This window comes from Lethenteron reissneri, chromosome 39 (genome assembly GCF_015708825.2).
Source record: "Lethenteron reissneri isolate LAM-NWPU_2019-01 chromosome 39, ASM1570882v1, whole genome shotgun sequence".
In the NCBI taxonomy this organism is placed as follows: Eukaryota; Metazoa; Chordata; class Hyperoartia; order Petromyzontiformes; family Petromyzontidae; genus Lethenteron; species Lethenteron reissneri.
This window is the reverse complement of record NC_083817.1, coordinates 5,300,970-5,315,801: the sequence shown is the minus strand read 5'-3', so window position 1 is coordinate 5,315,801 and position 14,832 is coordinate 5,300,970. Positions and strand designations below refer to the sequence as shown.

Here is a 14,832-nt window from a genome sequence, read left to right as displayed (position 1 = left end):
AGGGGTAATTGTAACACGCTGGTAATGCATTACGCAGACACACACGCACACCTGTCATATTACACACCACACACACACACAGCCCAGCCTCCCCCCTGTAAGGCATTGAACGGTGCTGCCAATGAGTAGCTATGAAGGCCACAAGGGAGCGGTGTTGGTCAGAATCACGACCAGCCGTTTTCACCCCACCACCCCCCCCCCAAACCAAGTGCTGATGTTTTACACACCGCACCAGGTACCCCCGTTGACGGCTGAGTCGACCTAGAGGAGGTGCGCGAGACACGACATACCGCCACGCGCAAAGACAAAGCTCCCCCGCGTAGCCTTCGCAGACTTTTGGGGCAAGTTGCACACGCAATACGCCATATCAGACATACAATTACATAGTCAGATACACGTACAGACACATAACAGACATTCAAACACAAGCACGCGCGGCGATTTCCTTAAACCCCCTGCATACTCTGCCAGTGACTTCACCGCATTTCCGCAGCAGCCACGGGGTCAGGAATTGAACCTTTAGCCCGTGACATCAACCGTTGCTCAGTTCATTCTGATGCAACAGGATATTGGGGGGGGGGGGATTCAACTTTCGCCTCGATTGACACTGCCCCGCGACGTTTGGAAATTCAATGCCTCCCCGCAGGGGTCTCCCCGGACCCAACCCTCCCAAGCTCCCAGCCGCTAGAGGCCGCTACATTCGACAGAGCGCTGAGACCGGCTAGCGTTGCCGGTGCTGCTGGGGTGGATTGTTTGCATCGAGGGACCGCGCAGGACTTGGGGTGGGTAGGTGGGGTGGGGAAGAGTCAACTCTTTTTAATCCAGCAGCAGATTTGATCGTGCCCAGTGACCATGACCATGACAGTGAGAAGTAATGTTACAGGCCCAGAGGGATGTAAATCTCCGCTGGTCGGCAGACGCCTTCCTGTCTCAGCCGGAGCCGCCGGTTTGAACAAAATAAAATTCGGTAAATGCCCCCGACACGAGGTTCCGTGCAACGGAGGGGAGAGGCAGCGTGTGTGGACGGTGGGGGTGGTGGTGATCGTGTGCCTTGTGGGTGTGCAGTGAGGGGCGGTGGTGCAGTAGTCAGCGCTTAACACCAGTGACGATTATCTGTGCCTCGTCTAGATCGACTCGGCCTCAAATGAATACTGCAGCGGTGTGGACACATCGTCATGAGGGAGACAAAGGCGGCCGAGCGTGGTAGCGGCCACGACACCCCTTCAAGTGGCGTTCCGGCCTTCATAGGTGCTACTCGCTAACAGCACTTGACCCTGCAGTCTGTTAAGGCTATACGGGGGGCATCTTTGTCTTTGTGTGTGTGCATCCACGTGGTGTGCGGGCTAAGTGGGATTATCGCTTGGTTGTCGCCTTGACAGGGGCAGGAGGGGGCGTTTCGGTGGGTGGGGGGCCGGAAGAGAGGGGTGGGGGCAGAAGAGGGGGAGGGTGGGGAGGCAGGAGGAGGCGAGTGGGTGAGTAGGGGGGCAGGAGGGGGCGGGCAGGAGGGGGGCAGAAGGAGGCGGGTGGGGGGTGGTGGGGGGGCGGGTGGTGGGGGGAGGCAGGAGGGGGCGGGTGGGTGGGGGGGCAGGAGGCGGGTGGGGGGCAGAAGGAGGTGGGGGGTAGAAGGAGGCGGGGGGCGGGTGGTGGGGGGAGGCAGGAGGGGGCGGGCGGGTGTTGGGCAGGAGGGGGCGGGTGGGTGGGGGGCAGAAGGAGGCGGGTGGGGGGTGGTGGGGGGCGGGTGGTGGGGGGAGGCAGGAGGGGGCGGGTAACTTCCAACAGTATTACGCAGCAGTTGCTGTAAGACGTCAAGTCGGCCGTGAAATAGCCCAGGTCTACTCTTGAAAAAACCAGGCTACTTGGGGTTTCAATTGGCTCTCGCGTGGTCAAAGGTAACGGACTTGACGACGACGATGATGATGGTTCTGTAATGATGAATCTGTCCTATGATGATGAGCTTACCGCTCATCATCGTCATAATTCAAATAAATTAACAATCACCCAAATAAGCGTCATCCGATTATTTAAGTTGAGCAATTGCCAATCAATCAATCGTCTTGACGAATAATTAATCATGGCAATGCAAAAAGCTAATCCTGATCATGGAAGCCAACGTCTTGCAATCAAAACGCAATCAATGATAAATGGCACGTGACCTGAACACGTGGTGTTGTTTTTCGCTTCCCCTTATTTCAGCGCTGTTACGTGCAGTGCAGTATTTAGACTCATCGTCCACCACCGTCTCCCGTGAACCACAATGGAGCATTAATTTCAATAACCCAATTAACCAATTGCAATGCCATCATCTCTCATACAACCACAATCATCATTAACATAACCGTCGTCTTCAATCGTGTCATCCTCGGGGAGCCATTGGTTAGTAAGGCACATGACCCCCACGGAGTGATGCTAATCATCCGCACCCCCCCCCACCTCCACTCTAAGGGGTGGTGATGAGGGGGGGGGGGCAGGTAAAGGCGATGCGCGCGCGCGACCACGTGGATGCATGCGACTCGCCCTCTCGTGTATCCAGGGAGGGACACGTGATTCCACTGAGCTTGCACTGCGATTGCTGCATCACTTTGCCCTCCCCTCCTCTCTCTCCCCTCCCCTCCTCTCTCTCCCCTCCCTCCCCTCTCCCACATGCCTCGTCACGCTGAGAGGGCTGCAAGTGCGGCGTGTGGGCGACAGACGATCCCGCCTCGCCACGTCACGGGTTTCCCTTCCCCCTCGGCTCCTCCTCCTCCCTCCCTCCCTCTCTCTGTCTCCTCCCCTCTTCGCCTGCCTCTCTCCTTCTCTTCTATGAGATCACAGCCTCCGTAATGTCACATCTCGCTTGTTTCTTATCTCCCCCAACCCCCACTCCTTTCTCTCGCCTCTCCTCCACTTGTCCCTCCTATTTCCAACGCAATTTGTCCTCCAAAATCTCCCCTTCACTCCACATTCTCGCCTTTATCTGCTCTCACACCCTCTCTCATATCTCCCTCCCTCCTCCCCCCACTCTCTTTCTCTCACCTCTCGTATCGTTGCTTCACCCACGGCCCGTGCCCCCAATCTCCCCACTAAGCCTCTCTCCATCTCTCCTCCCCCGCTTACCCCCTCGATCCTCTTACCCCGCCCCCGATCACGCGGCAGTTATTATGTCAGCGCTGCGCGGTGCATTATGTCAGTGATGTGCGGTGTCTGGGGAGGGGGTCTGGGTTCACGTGTTTGGACATTGAGAGGTATCAGATGGGGGTGGGGGGTGGGGGGAGTTTATTAGAGAGGAGGAAGTTGAAGTTTTGGGGCTTTCCTTTGCTGGGTTTCGTGGCATTTTGTGAAATACTGAACATAGTTCCCAATCTTCTGGAATGCAACGGCGCTATTGTGTATTCTTGGGGCCGACTCCCGCTCACGGCTACAATCGATATCTGCCTGCCCGTGTCCTGGGATTCCCCACAGTCCACTTGGCCTTAAAAGCGAGAACTTGACGCCGCTTGTAAAACAGCATCACTTGGGGAGACAAAGGCGGTTGTGGTTCTGGCCACCACCCCTCCTCCCCACCCATCCCTTGCGTCGTTTCAACATAACACGTTCAGTCAATTTTATTTAGAACTTGCTCTATGTGTTTATAATGTTGTCCTTCCCCCGCACCTCATAGGCTAGCACGGTGCGAAACAAGTGCAAACACGCAGTACAGACGTTCCAGCCTTAATAGGTGCTCGCAAAACAGCACTTGTTCCGACAGTCTGTTTAAGGCTATACGGTGTGTGTGTGTGTGGGAGAGGAGGATCTTTGTCTTTATGTATATTTATGTTTTATATATTGCACGAGACTTGTGCATCAATCGCCAGCGTGATCACCAGCATGGCATTCGAGTCACATGTTGACCATCGTATCCCCAACACCCCACCCCCGCCCCGGTGCGCCACCGACATGCCGCCTGCTGCCTGCCACAAGGTCACAGCGGCGAGGCTGCACTGCGAGAGGGGAGAGGGCCCCACGTGAACTGCCGCTCAAGTTGCCTGCTCGTTGCATAACGCGCGTGGGCCGCGTAAGCAGAGAGAGAGGGAGGGAGAAGGGGGTGGAGAGTAGAGGGGGGAGAGAGAGAGCCGAGAGAGGAAAGCCGTGTGGGCTTTGTGATGCGACCACCTTGTGGTGGGAGACGGTAGTGGACTTAAGCTCGCGAGCGTTAACATCACAAAAGCGTTTTTATTTTATCATCATCATCACGATCCACGTGGGCAGAGAGCCCGCGAGTGTCCACCACTGCACGTTTAATATTTTTTTTCCACTTTCCTGTCTTGTGCCAATGTTATTCACCCATATTATTTAATTATTTTAACCTATCTTTATTTTTGTATTATCTGTGTTATGGAACTGGATGATTGATTTCGATTCAAAGATTTCGTGACTGCAGGGATTCATATTTTTGGTTCTTTCGGTAAAGTCACGTAGAAGGGAAATAATAAAATAATACAAATAAAATAATCGGTTGCTTGTGTTGCAATCAAAACGCCGTGATAATTTAATTGTTTTATTTTATTTATTTTATTATTTCCCCTCTACGTGCCTTTACCGAAAGAACAAAGAATATGGATAATTGATGTGTAGCGCTTTGGGATGCAATTGCATGAATAACGCTAGATAAAATGAAATTATTATAATTATTATAAAGCCCACTGAGCTATTAGCTCCTTCTTTCAAAAGCGACCTGGCCACAAATTAAAGCTCAACGAAGCGGCTTATCGAGTGGAAATTTTCAGCAGCCGAATACTCCAAACGCCCAAACGCGTGACGTTGATTCTAAACGTGGAGGGAAAAGCCCGGAGGGAACGGAGAAAAATCAACGCGACCACGTGGAGAGAGAGAGAGACACACGCAACCTCCAAACATACAGGGGTCGGGATAGAACCCACGACCTCGTGCATACCAGGCGAGGGAGATAACATCTCAAACGCAGTGCAATCGGAGTTGAGAAGTGGGAGAGAGAGGTTTGGGATGTGGGTGCCGTGGCAGCAGCGGCTCTGCGGAGATGACGAGACAACTAGTTCGAGTTAGTCCCCAACTCGAACTAGCCAATCAGATGCAAGAGCTAGCTTTATCCCCAACTCCTAACATTCTAGCTGACTGGGTACTAGAACTCGCTCTAGCCCTCACCCACTATCCAACCCAACCATATGACAGTCTATCCAGAGCTCTAACCAATTAGCCAGCCAAGCACGTGTACTTGCCCCAAGGCCGTAGCCATGGAGGCAACACTGGGGGGGGGGGACCAGATCTTCCAGGGGGTCTGGGGGTCCCAACCCAGAAAAATATCTAAATTTTAAAACTCATTTCCTTCCTAAAATATTTAAAAATTCACTAACACATGGGATGGACTTTTTATTTATTTTTCACAATAATGTCTAACAGTGTATTGTATTTACATTGCTCTGTTTTTACTTTTTTTTTACCATTTCTTGCTTCATTGTATATAATGGCAGAGATTAGGGATTAATAAAGTACAACCATAACCACAATCATATAAACAAAAATCTATGCATTGATTTATATGAAGACAAGTCCAGATATTGTGGCCAAGGTTGAGCAAATAGTTTTTTTTTATTTACATAGCATAACAATTATTTTTTTATAGCAATATATTGGGGGGGACATTTTGAGCATATTTGAATATTGGGGGGGTGTGTGTCCCCCCCAATATATGTTATAATTACGGCCTTGGCTTGCACTAACCACACGAACCAACCGAATGATAGTCCCCACAACTAAATTTAAAACAAATAGCCAATCTTGCCAGCGTTACTAGGCATACCGTTAACCCCGCACACCCAACACGAACCCAAACTCAGAACACCCCCCCCCCCCCAACACACACCTAGGCCGTGTCTCCATCAACCACGCTCCGTCTTGACGTTCGCTTCTCAGCTGGTGTTGCTCACAAACCCTCGGCGAGAAGACGAATTCTGCCCGAAGCTAAGGCCTCTCGCGGCAGCGGCGTTACAGGAATCAAAAACACCACAAAGCCAAATAAGGGAACGCCGGGTTCACGGTACCTTTTGTAAAGAAGAAGCAGAAGAAGGGAAGAAAAAAAAACTCACAGCCTCCGGCTTTGATTTACATTTTTTTGAAGTGTCGGGTGGGGATTTTGTGAAGTTCGGAGACAGGAATGCGTGCTTCTGCCACGTGCCGGTGTGCGAATGTGAGCTCCGCATTCATCACTTGCACCACTTCAAACGCTCGTTACCTCCCCCCCTTCTCCGCCTCCTCGCCAGCCACCAGCCACCAGGAATGTAACAACATCATCTCCCTGTGCATCCGTGGACGGTCCAGTAAACCACTGCAAGTCTACGCCACCAACTCTAAACTCCCGAAAGCCCTCTCGTGGTGAGCTGCACCGAGTTCCTGAGCGCCACGCAAGCCGCCGTCATCGCGCGCCCGAATAGAAATCTCGCCGCGTCGATTCGCCGCGTGGAAAGATCGATCTCTTTTGACCCCCGTGCGTTTAGACTGCCACGTGATGCTGTCGTCATGCTCAATATAATTAACGTCCGTAATGATGATAAAAATAACGAATGTCGTCACTTATTTATCCGCGTGGCGCGGTGCGGCTGGCGGTTCGCGCACTGGGCTGACATCCGTGGTCCGTCGCGGAAAACCACATTTTTCGCAGGCGAACTCAGACATATTCCTCCATCGGCAATTGATCAGTCTCATCAAAACTTCAGCATTTACTGCAGTGAAGTACAACACAAAAATAACAACAGCCACCGGCACTTCGGCAAGAATCAATTGCCGAACCACAGGCGCCAATTCCCGGAGTGGACCGGCCAAAACCCTTTTGCCATCAGTCACAGGTATTTATGTGGGTGAAATAATGGGTGCGTTATAAATTGCGTCATCATCATCATCATCAACTGGAAAGGTGGCAAGCCAAGTGGCGGGTGATCTGAAGCAGCCCGGAGCTTCACCTCCAAAGCCTTCCAACTTCACCAGGCCTCTTTTGCCCTTCGTATGACCCCAGTGTCAAACGCACCTGAGTTCTCAATTACGCAGCAAACAAAAAACCCCTTGAAAATCATTCATCAATAATGCCGTGACCTTAGAAGGAACATTTATAATAGGTGACATTTCGGGCAATGGCCTTTCAAGAAAGTAAAAACAAATATGCATACTAGGGCAGTGGTTCTCGACCAGGGGTACGTGGCAACGACCGGACATCTGTGAATCAATGGACATCTTTTAAAAAGATAATTATTTTATAATGCTTTATTTATTTTTATTATTTCCCTTCTACGTGACTTTACCGAAAGAACCAAGAAGATGAATCCCTGCAGTCACGAAAGCTTTAAAATTATTTTATTATGTTTTATTTTTATTATTTTATTATTTCCATTGTACGTGACTTTACCGAAAGAACCAAGAAGATGAATCCCTGCAGTCACGAAAGCTTTAAAATTATTTTATTATGTTTTATTTTTATTATTTTATTATTTCCATTCTACGTGACTTTACCGAAAGAACCAAGAAGATGAATCCCTGCAGTCACGAAAGCTTTAAATCGAAATTTAAGAGATTTATAGCTCATCAGATTCCTCCAGTATAAATAAATATTCTGATTCTGATGTCTCTCGGGGGGGGGGGGGGGTGTACGTGAGGTGATTTATAAACGTGTGAAATGATATCGTACATGAGAGTCACCGGTGAATAATCACGTACGACTCTGCCGAAGTAAAATAACGACGAGAAAATGTAAATCCTTGTGGTGACCAAGAACGATGCAAAAGACCTTTCTGAGCTCAGTGATCGTAAACAACGCGGGTTCCAAGAGTAACCGGCGCAGCGCGAACAAATGACGTCGCTTGCAATTGCTAGCTGGTTAGGATAACCTCACAACATGGACAATTGGTTAAAGATGTTTATTGTTCGTAGATGTATTTCTCAGAACCATGTTGGGTCAGGCAAGGGGGGTAAACTCGGTTGAAACAGTAGGCCAAAAAAGGTTGAGAATCACTTGCCTGAAACTTGACCTGTTACATATTCTCTCTCCTTTTAAGGTCACAGCGCTATCGATGAACGCGTTACGCTGTTCGCAGCGGTACCTGTGCACCACTGCCAACGCAGCAGCAGCAGTGTCATCATCATCATCGCCGCCAGCACCTGCTCAGTGCTCTCTGTGCACTCTCACCCAGTTTCATTGATGACCTGACACGAGCGAGCGTCTGCGCGTGTGTGCGTGGTGAGCTCAACAGCCCCGTGACTCTGCAAGGTGTCAGCGATTCTGCTTTGGTAAAAAAAATAAAAAAATGTGGAGACGGCGCGTGGCGCCGCCGTGCGGTGTGGGGGGTTCCCACCTTATTCGGGCATCACGACCCCGGGTGACCCGCGCACACGCAATGCGACTACAACAGCGAGCCCGATGATGCAACAAAACCAAACCCAGAGCAATGGGGCGCGCCGTGTATTTCGGTAGGAATGTACCAAAAAAAGCGCTTGAAATAGATAAGGTTGTTTATAGCGACGCGCGTTTCTTTATTTGTGCAGGACTTATTTTGGAGGAGAGTCCTACTACATTGGGATGTTTGACCGATTATGAGATATTTGTTTTCACCGCTGTGCGTGGCCGGAAACCGGGGGTCCCTTGCAGTATTGCCGTCGACTTGGTCATCCCCGCCATGCGGCAGGATTGGGAGTCTCACACGAGGATCTTCCGCCTGATCCACCGACCCTTGCCTCCAAAGCGCCGGGAGGGAGGGCGGGTGAGGCTCGCGGTCCCGCGCTTTCGTTTTAACGACGGCAGCTTCGAAGCGCTGCCCAATTAGCCGGGGTTAGATCGTCCCGTGACATGGGCAGACGTGGCAATGGATGGATTTGTCATTTAAATGACTTTGTCAATGACTTTGTCATTTAAATGAGTGGCGGCCCAAGTCCATTTGAGGCCGCTGCCGAGAGTCGCTGCAATGGTTTTAAAAATACAATAGAAATACAATAGAAATACAATAGAAGTACAATAGAAATACAATAGAAATACAATAGAAATACAATAGAAATATGATAGAAATACAATAGAAATACAATAGAAATATAACAGAAATACAATAGAAATACAATATAAATAGGCAGTTTCTTGAATCGAATCGCAAACCTGAATCCTGACAATTTATGGAATTGTGAAAGGCGGAGAGAGGCAAATCGTTACACCCCGACCTATTATCATTATTGAGCATTTGTCTATCCATTGTAGGATGAAGGCTTCCACGTAATAATCACGAGCCTCAGTCCCATCTACTGCTGCATAGAGACTTCCCCGTAATCACGATGGAAGCATCGTCAATCCACCTCCCCATAATCAACGGTGCACACGCATGCTAATACGTTCCCTCTCACAACCTGGCAGGGCACGGACGGTGCAGGACCACAATGCTTTGCTTCTAAAATCAGCAATGTTCAGCAGCGCTGCCCTTACCCTACTCCCCTGCTGCCCATTTCCCCACGCCCTCCGACCTTCTTTTACACTCATTCACAGCCTCCCCCTCCACTCTCTCGCTCCCATGCACAGGCAAATGCGGCGTTCATTTGCTTCCAATCTCGCGATCTCCCCCGGCGCTTTTCGGTTGATTGCCTCTTTCAGAAAAATTCACTCGCCTCCCACAGCTCCTCACCTCCCACCCACCCCTCTCTCTCTCGCTCTCAAACCTCTCCCCTCTCCTCCCCGTGGCTCCAGAGAAGATTCCGGGTTCCCAGAATCCTGAATCCGCTCTCACCCCCCCGCCCTCGTCCTCAATTTCCCACACAGACCAGAGGTGGTAAGAGCTGCCACGCTGTCCCCAAGGCTCTTCCCACTGTCTAGGAACTCTGCTCTTCATTGAAACCCAGTTACCGATGGCTGCAAAGACAAATATCCCCCCCCCCGTGTAGCCTATAACGGACTGTTGGGGCAAGTGCTGTTAACGAGCAGCACACGAGGTGTGTGGCCAGCACCACGCCCGGCCGCCTTTGTCTCCCGAGCGGCGATGTTTGTTTACCCATCGCACCTCTCGTTTCTCTCCCACGCGAAGGGGGCAAAGGGATCATCATCCGTCGAGGAATCGGCCGAAAAAATCCCAACCCAGCAGGACAACTCCTGAAAACGAGTCTTGAGACTCGCCCGAAGCTTTCCCTGGATAAAAAAAACAAGTATTGCTTTTATTACCACCGCCATCAGCACCAGCAGCAGCAGCACGCATTCCTTTGCAAGCAGACACAAATGAGCTTTAATGAGGAAGCCGTTCTTCGTCTGTCTGGAACACTTCTCACAATTATGATGATTTCATCGCCGCGTGCGGTTTTGGGTGTGGAGTTCAGCCTTTCCTGGAGAGAACGACCAAGACCCCCAGGGACGGGGGACAAGTGGGGGGAGAGGAGGGTTGGAGGTCGAAGAGTGGACGGAGATGGATGGGTGGGTACGGGAAGGGTGGTTATGGGTGTTGGAGAGTCACCTGGGAATCGGTGTGGTGGCGGTTGCAGTTGGGCGAGCGGTGGCAGAGTGGTTAGCGCACTGCGATTCCCGCTGACGGCCAATAACACCAGTGACGATTATCTGAGCCGGTTATGGACTGTCCTGAGGTCGACTCAGCCTTAAATGAGTACTTGGTGCGGTACGTAAACATCGCCAATGGGGAAACAAAGGCGGTCGGGCGTGCTGCTGGCCATCCACCCCCTTGTGTGCCATGCCGGCCTTCATAGGTGCTCGCTAACAGCACTTGCCCCAACAGTCTGTTAAACTTTAAGGGGGATCTTTGTCTTTGGTTCTAGTTGCGAGTGGTGGTTGTGGTTGGTAGTATCGGGGGTTGTGGTTGGTTGTGGTTTCAGTCTATTCAAGTGTAGAATAAGTATATGGTACGCTCTGCAAATTGATACGAGTGTATGTCATAATGCTAGTCTATGTAAATCTGTTGACCTCTATGTATGTCTATGGGTTTAAATGCAAGTTTACGGACCTCTGTGCACGTCTAATGGTCTCTATTTAGATATTTATAGGTCTATGGATCTGTAATTAGGTGTATGGGTCTTGGTGTAATTTGACACATCTATTGATCTCTATGTTATCCTATGGGCCTCAGTCTACAGGATTCGATGCACATCTGTACGACCTTGCATTTGGAATAAAGACGGAAATCATTTGGCCGTCACTGAGAAAACTTTCCCAGGACCCTCCTCGAAGAAAATAAGTGTCAACGCGTGTAGACGGGTCTCCTCCTCCTCCTCCGTTATGTACGTATGTTGAACCTCTTTCGCACATATTCTTAGGTTTTTTCGGTAAAGTCACGTAGGTAAAAATTAAAATTAATAAAAGTCAAATAAAAATCACGACGTTTCGGAGGCAACACAAGCATCCATCTTCAGGTGGAACCGTCACAGCCCGATTGCTGTATCAAGCACACCCTCATTGTCGGAAAAGGCACCAATCGCCTGCTCGTCAACTCAGCGGGCCTCCATCACCTCCGCACGCGACGCAACCCAGGCCTTCAAAGGGCCTCATCCAGCCTCGGGGCCGCTGCGATGGGGCACCAATTACGGAGGTCGGAGTTCACCGCCGTAGGTCAGTCGGTGACCTTCGATGATGCACTGCGACGAGAGTGGCGATTTACGAAACTGCCCCCCCCGTTGTCGTCAAGATGACACGGCCGTCACGCGATGAGAGATTCTGACCGCACGCCTGTCTGCAGCCGGTGACATTTATAATAAAAAAAACCCGCTAAGTACAGGCTCGGTCGGACAACAACACAACATTCATCCGTCTCTTTCGGGCGCTCCGCCCCACGCCGCCCCCCCAACTCCCAAGCCCAAACATACCCCCATGTAATGCTTCCTCTCCCCGACGGAAAAACATCGCGCCCCCCACAACCCTTACCGCCTCTCAAGAGGTACGCGCATTGTGACGTGCGCCCAAAGTGTTGCGCCGTTCGTCTCTTTTGCTGCTCCGCGATTTATTTTTAAGTTCGCTGACAAAGGAGCAGCAACTGCCCCCCCATCCCGCCGCCGCCGCCCCCCCTCCTCCCCCCTTCGCGCCGAGAGCGCCGTGAATCACGAAGATTGGATAATTGCGTGTGCGTGCGTGAGTGACGCGCACTATTCACGCGTGCGTGTGTGTTGTTCGCGGATAATGGGGAGCCAGAGTGCGGCGTTTAGCGCGCGCCGCGCTACGAACCCCCGCCGCCCAAGTTCGATTCCCGCTCGCGGCCATCAACACCAGTGATCGATCCTCGGCCTACCCTAGGTCAAGTCAGCCTCTACTGAGTACCCAGTGCATTGTATAAACATCGCTATTCGGGAAAAACCAAGGTAGCCGGGCGGGCGTGGTGCTGGTCGCCCCACCGCCCTCGTGTGGCGTGCCGGTCTTCACAGGTGCCACTCGCTAACGGCACTGTCCCCTCGAGTCTGTTATGGCTATAAGGGGTTAGCACCATGCCCAGTCAACTTTGTCTCCCCAGTGGCGATGTTTACACATAGCACCAGGTACTCATTTGAGGCCGAGTCAACCAAGGGGATGCTCAAGACCAGTTAACGGCAATTGAACTCGAGTGGCCGAGTTCGTAGTGCAGCGTGATGACGGCTGCGCTACCGCTCCCTCACACACACAGGTACAGGAGGGCCATGATGGCGAGATGTTAACTACCTCGCCTGGTATACAGGAGGTCGTGGGTTCGATCCTGACTCTGACGCCTTTATATTTGGAGTTTTCATGTTCTCCCCGTGATCACGTGGATTTTTCTCCGGGTCCTCTGGTTTTTCCCTCCACATTTATAAACGGGCGTTTAAGAGTATCTGGCTGCCGAAATGAATTTCCACACGTTGATAAAGCACTTTGTTGAGCTATCCATTGTGGCCAGGTCGCTTCTGAAAAAAAAGAGCTCAATAGCTCAGTGGGGCCTTAGCTCGTAAAATGAATAAAAAGTAGTTTTAGTTTACACACACACACGTAGATTACGCACGCACGCATTACATCATTGATCAAACACTGGTCAACAAAAAAGAGTTTTTTTCTGGCCTGGACTTTTGCAGCTGTTTTAGACTAATTTCAGGGTGCCGATTCCAAATCTGATCTCAGATTTGCTCTATCACATAATTTTTATGCTATCGGCATACCCCATTTTCATTGATTTTACTCGAAATTAACTCTGTCACTTATGATTGCAAGTTGTTGCGAGTCAGTGACTGCTTTAGTGTTAAAATATGGTGCTGTATTTTTCGGATAGTGTGTTTATAATATCATTTTATGTAGAAATCCACATTTATTTCATATTTTTCTTCTGCAGTTTTTATTGAAAATGCAATATTTGATATCTGATGTGATAGACAAAAACTGATGCCAGATTTGGAATCAGCACCCCAAAATTACCTTAAAACCGTTGGAATAGCTTATGCCAGAAAAAGTGTGTTGACCAGTGTAATCGGCGTGAACAAGTAGAGCGACCGTGTTCCAACGTTTTTGTTATTGTTATTTTATTGTTTTATTTTTATTATTTTATTATTTCCCTTCTACGTGACTTTACCGAAAGAACCAAGAAGATGAATCCCTGCAGTCACGAAAGCTTTAAAGCTAAATAAAAAAAATCCAAGTCAATACTTCAAGAGCCGCAATGCACCGTGGTGGTGGTGAGTACGAGACGGTGGGTCCTTAATAAATAGCTGTCACCAAGCAGCCCTTAAAGGGCCACACACGGTGCTTCCGGAGCCGCAGGTTCCGATCGATACGTCCACCGTATATATTTGGAATATACAAAGCAATCGTCGCCCCTTGCACTACGGCGAAAACTTGCCAGGACCATCCTGAAAAAAATAAAACCGCTTGAGATTCAGGGGCGGGTAGTGGGGCGGGAGGGGGTGAGCGAAATAATCCGGAGAACACGGTAATTGCAATGCATACTGGGAAACAACACGTGGGCTGCACAGTCGCTGTCTGGGCAGCAGAGGCGTGGAGGTCTGTTTCCTGATAGCGGCACGCACATGCGTCGTCGTCGTCGTAGTCGTTAACACGCTACTCGAGCGCGGGCAATGAGTTCACGCGATTAAACACTCGGTCCCACCCCCACACTGTTGTTTACCCGATACCGGCTCCTCCCCTGCCCCCCCCCCCCCACCTGCCTCCCCCACCGCCCACCTGCCCCCCTCATCACGCGTGTGTCCACGTGTGAGCGCTGTGCGAAACGGACGACACGGGCAGGTTATTAAGTAATACGTAAACAGATACGCGTGAAGGTTTGGCCATTTTGACAACAGACGTTACATAAATTAACATTATAATCTGTCGGCCAGTTCGGCCTCCCGAACCAACGTTTCAGCAACGCAAAATCCTGCACCGGTTTCGACTCATGCGAGTCTCATCAGCACGGCCTGTTGAATAAACGCTGCTGTTGAGGCGTAGGGTTCTGGATCGGATGAGTCGAGGAATTCCCGTTGGGTGACACGAGGCTTCTGTGTCGGACGAGACAACAAGGGCGCCTTGCACCGAGTCGGTCACTGTGACGGATCGCTGCAAGCCTGTTGAATCCACAACGCATAACAACCCGGCGTGAACAACGTGTCGATTGTGCCGAGGGCTCGGGCGGCGTTATCAAACGGCGTCGAACCTGCATGAGAAAGGCGGCCAAGGCTAAACAAGACATCCCCTTTGGCACGAGTCGGGAGAAACCCCCCCTACCCCCACCCCCGTCGAGCACAGATGTCCACTTCTCTCTTCAAGGGAGCTGGGTTCAATGTAGTTCACTCGCCCCGTGAATGCGCACTCCTACCTAGAAACTAAACAACAGCGCCCGGTGGAAATGTTTCGCCACGCAATTGCATCTTAGTGGAAGACTTGACGCAAGCAGTAAT

General features: G+C 50.7%; 1 protein-coding gene across 3 annotated transcripts in view; it reads right to left on the bottom strand.

Moving 5' to 3' along the window:
- Window positions 1-14,832, bottom strand: part of GNG7 (G protein subunit gamma 7) — a 279,379-nt gene that overhangs the window by 146,624 nt on the left and 117,923 nt on the right. The gene's annotated exons all lie outside the window — the stretch shown is intronic.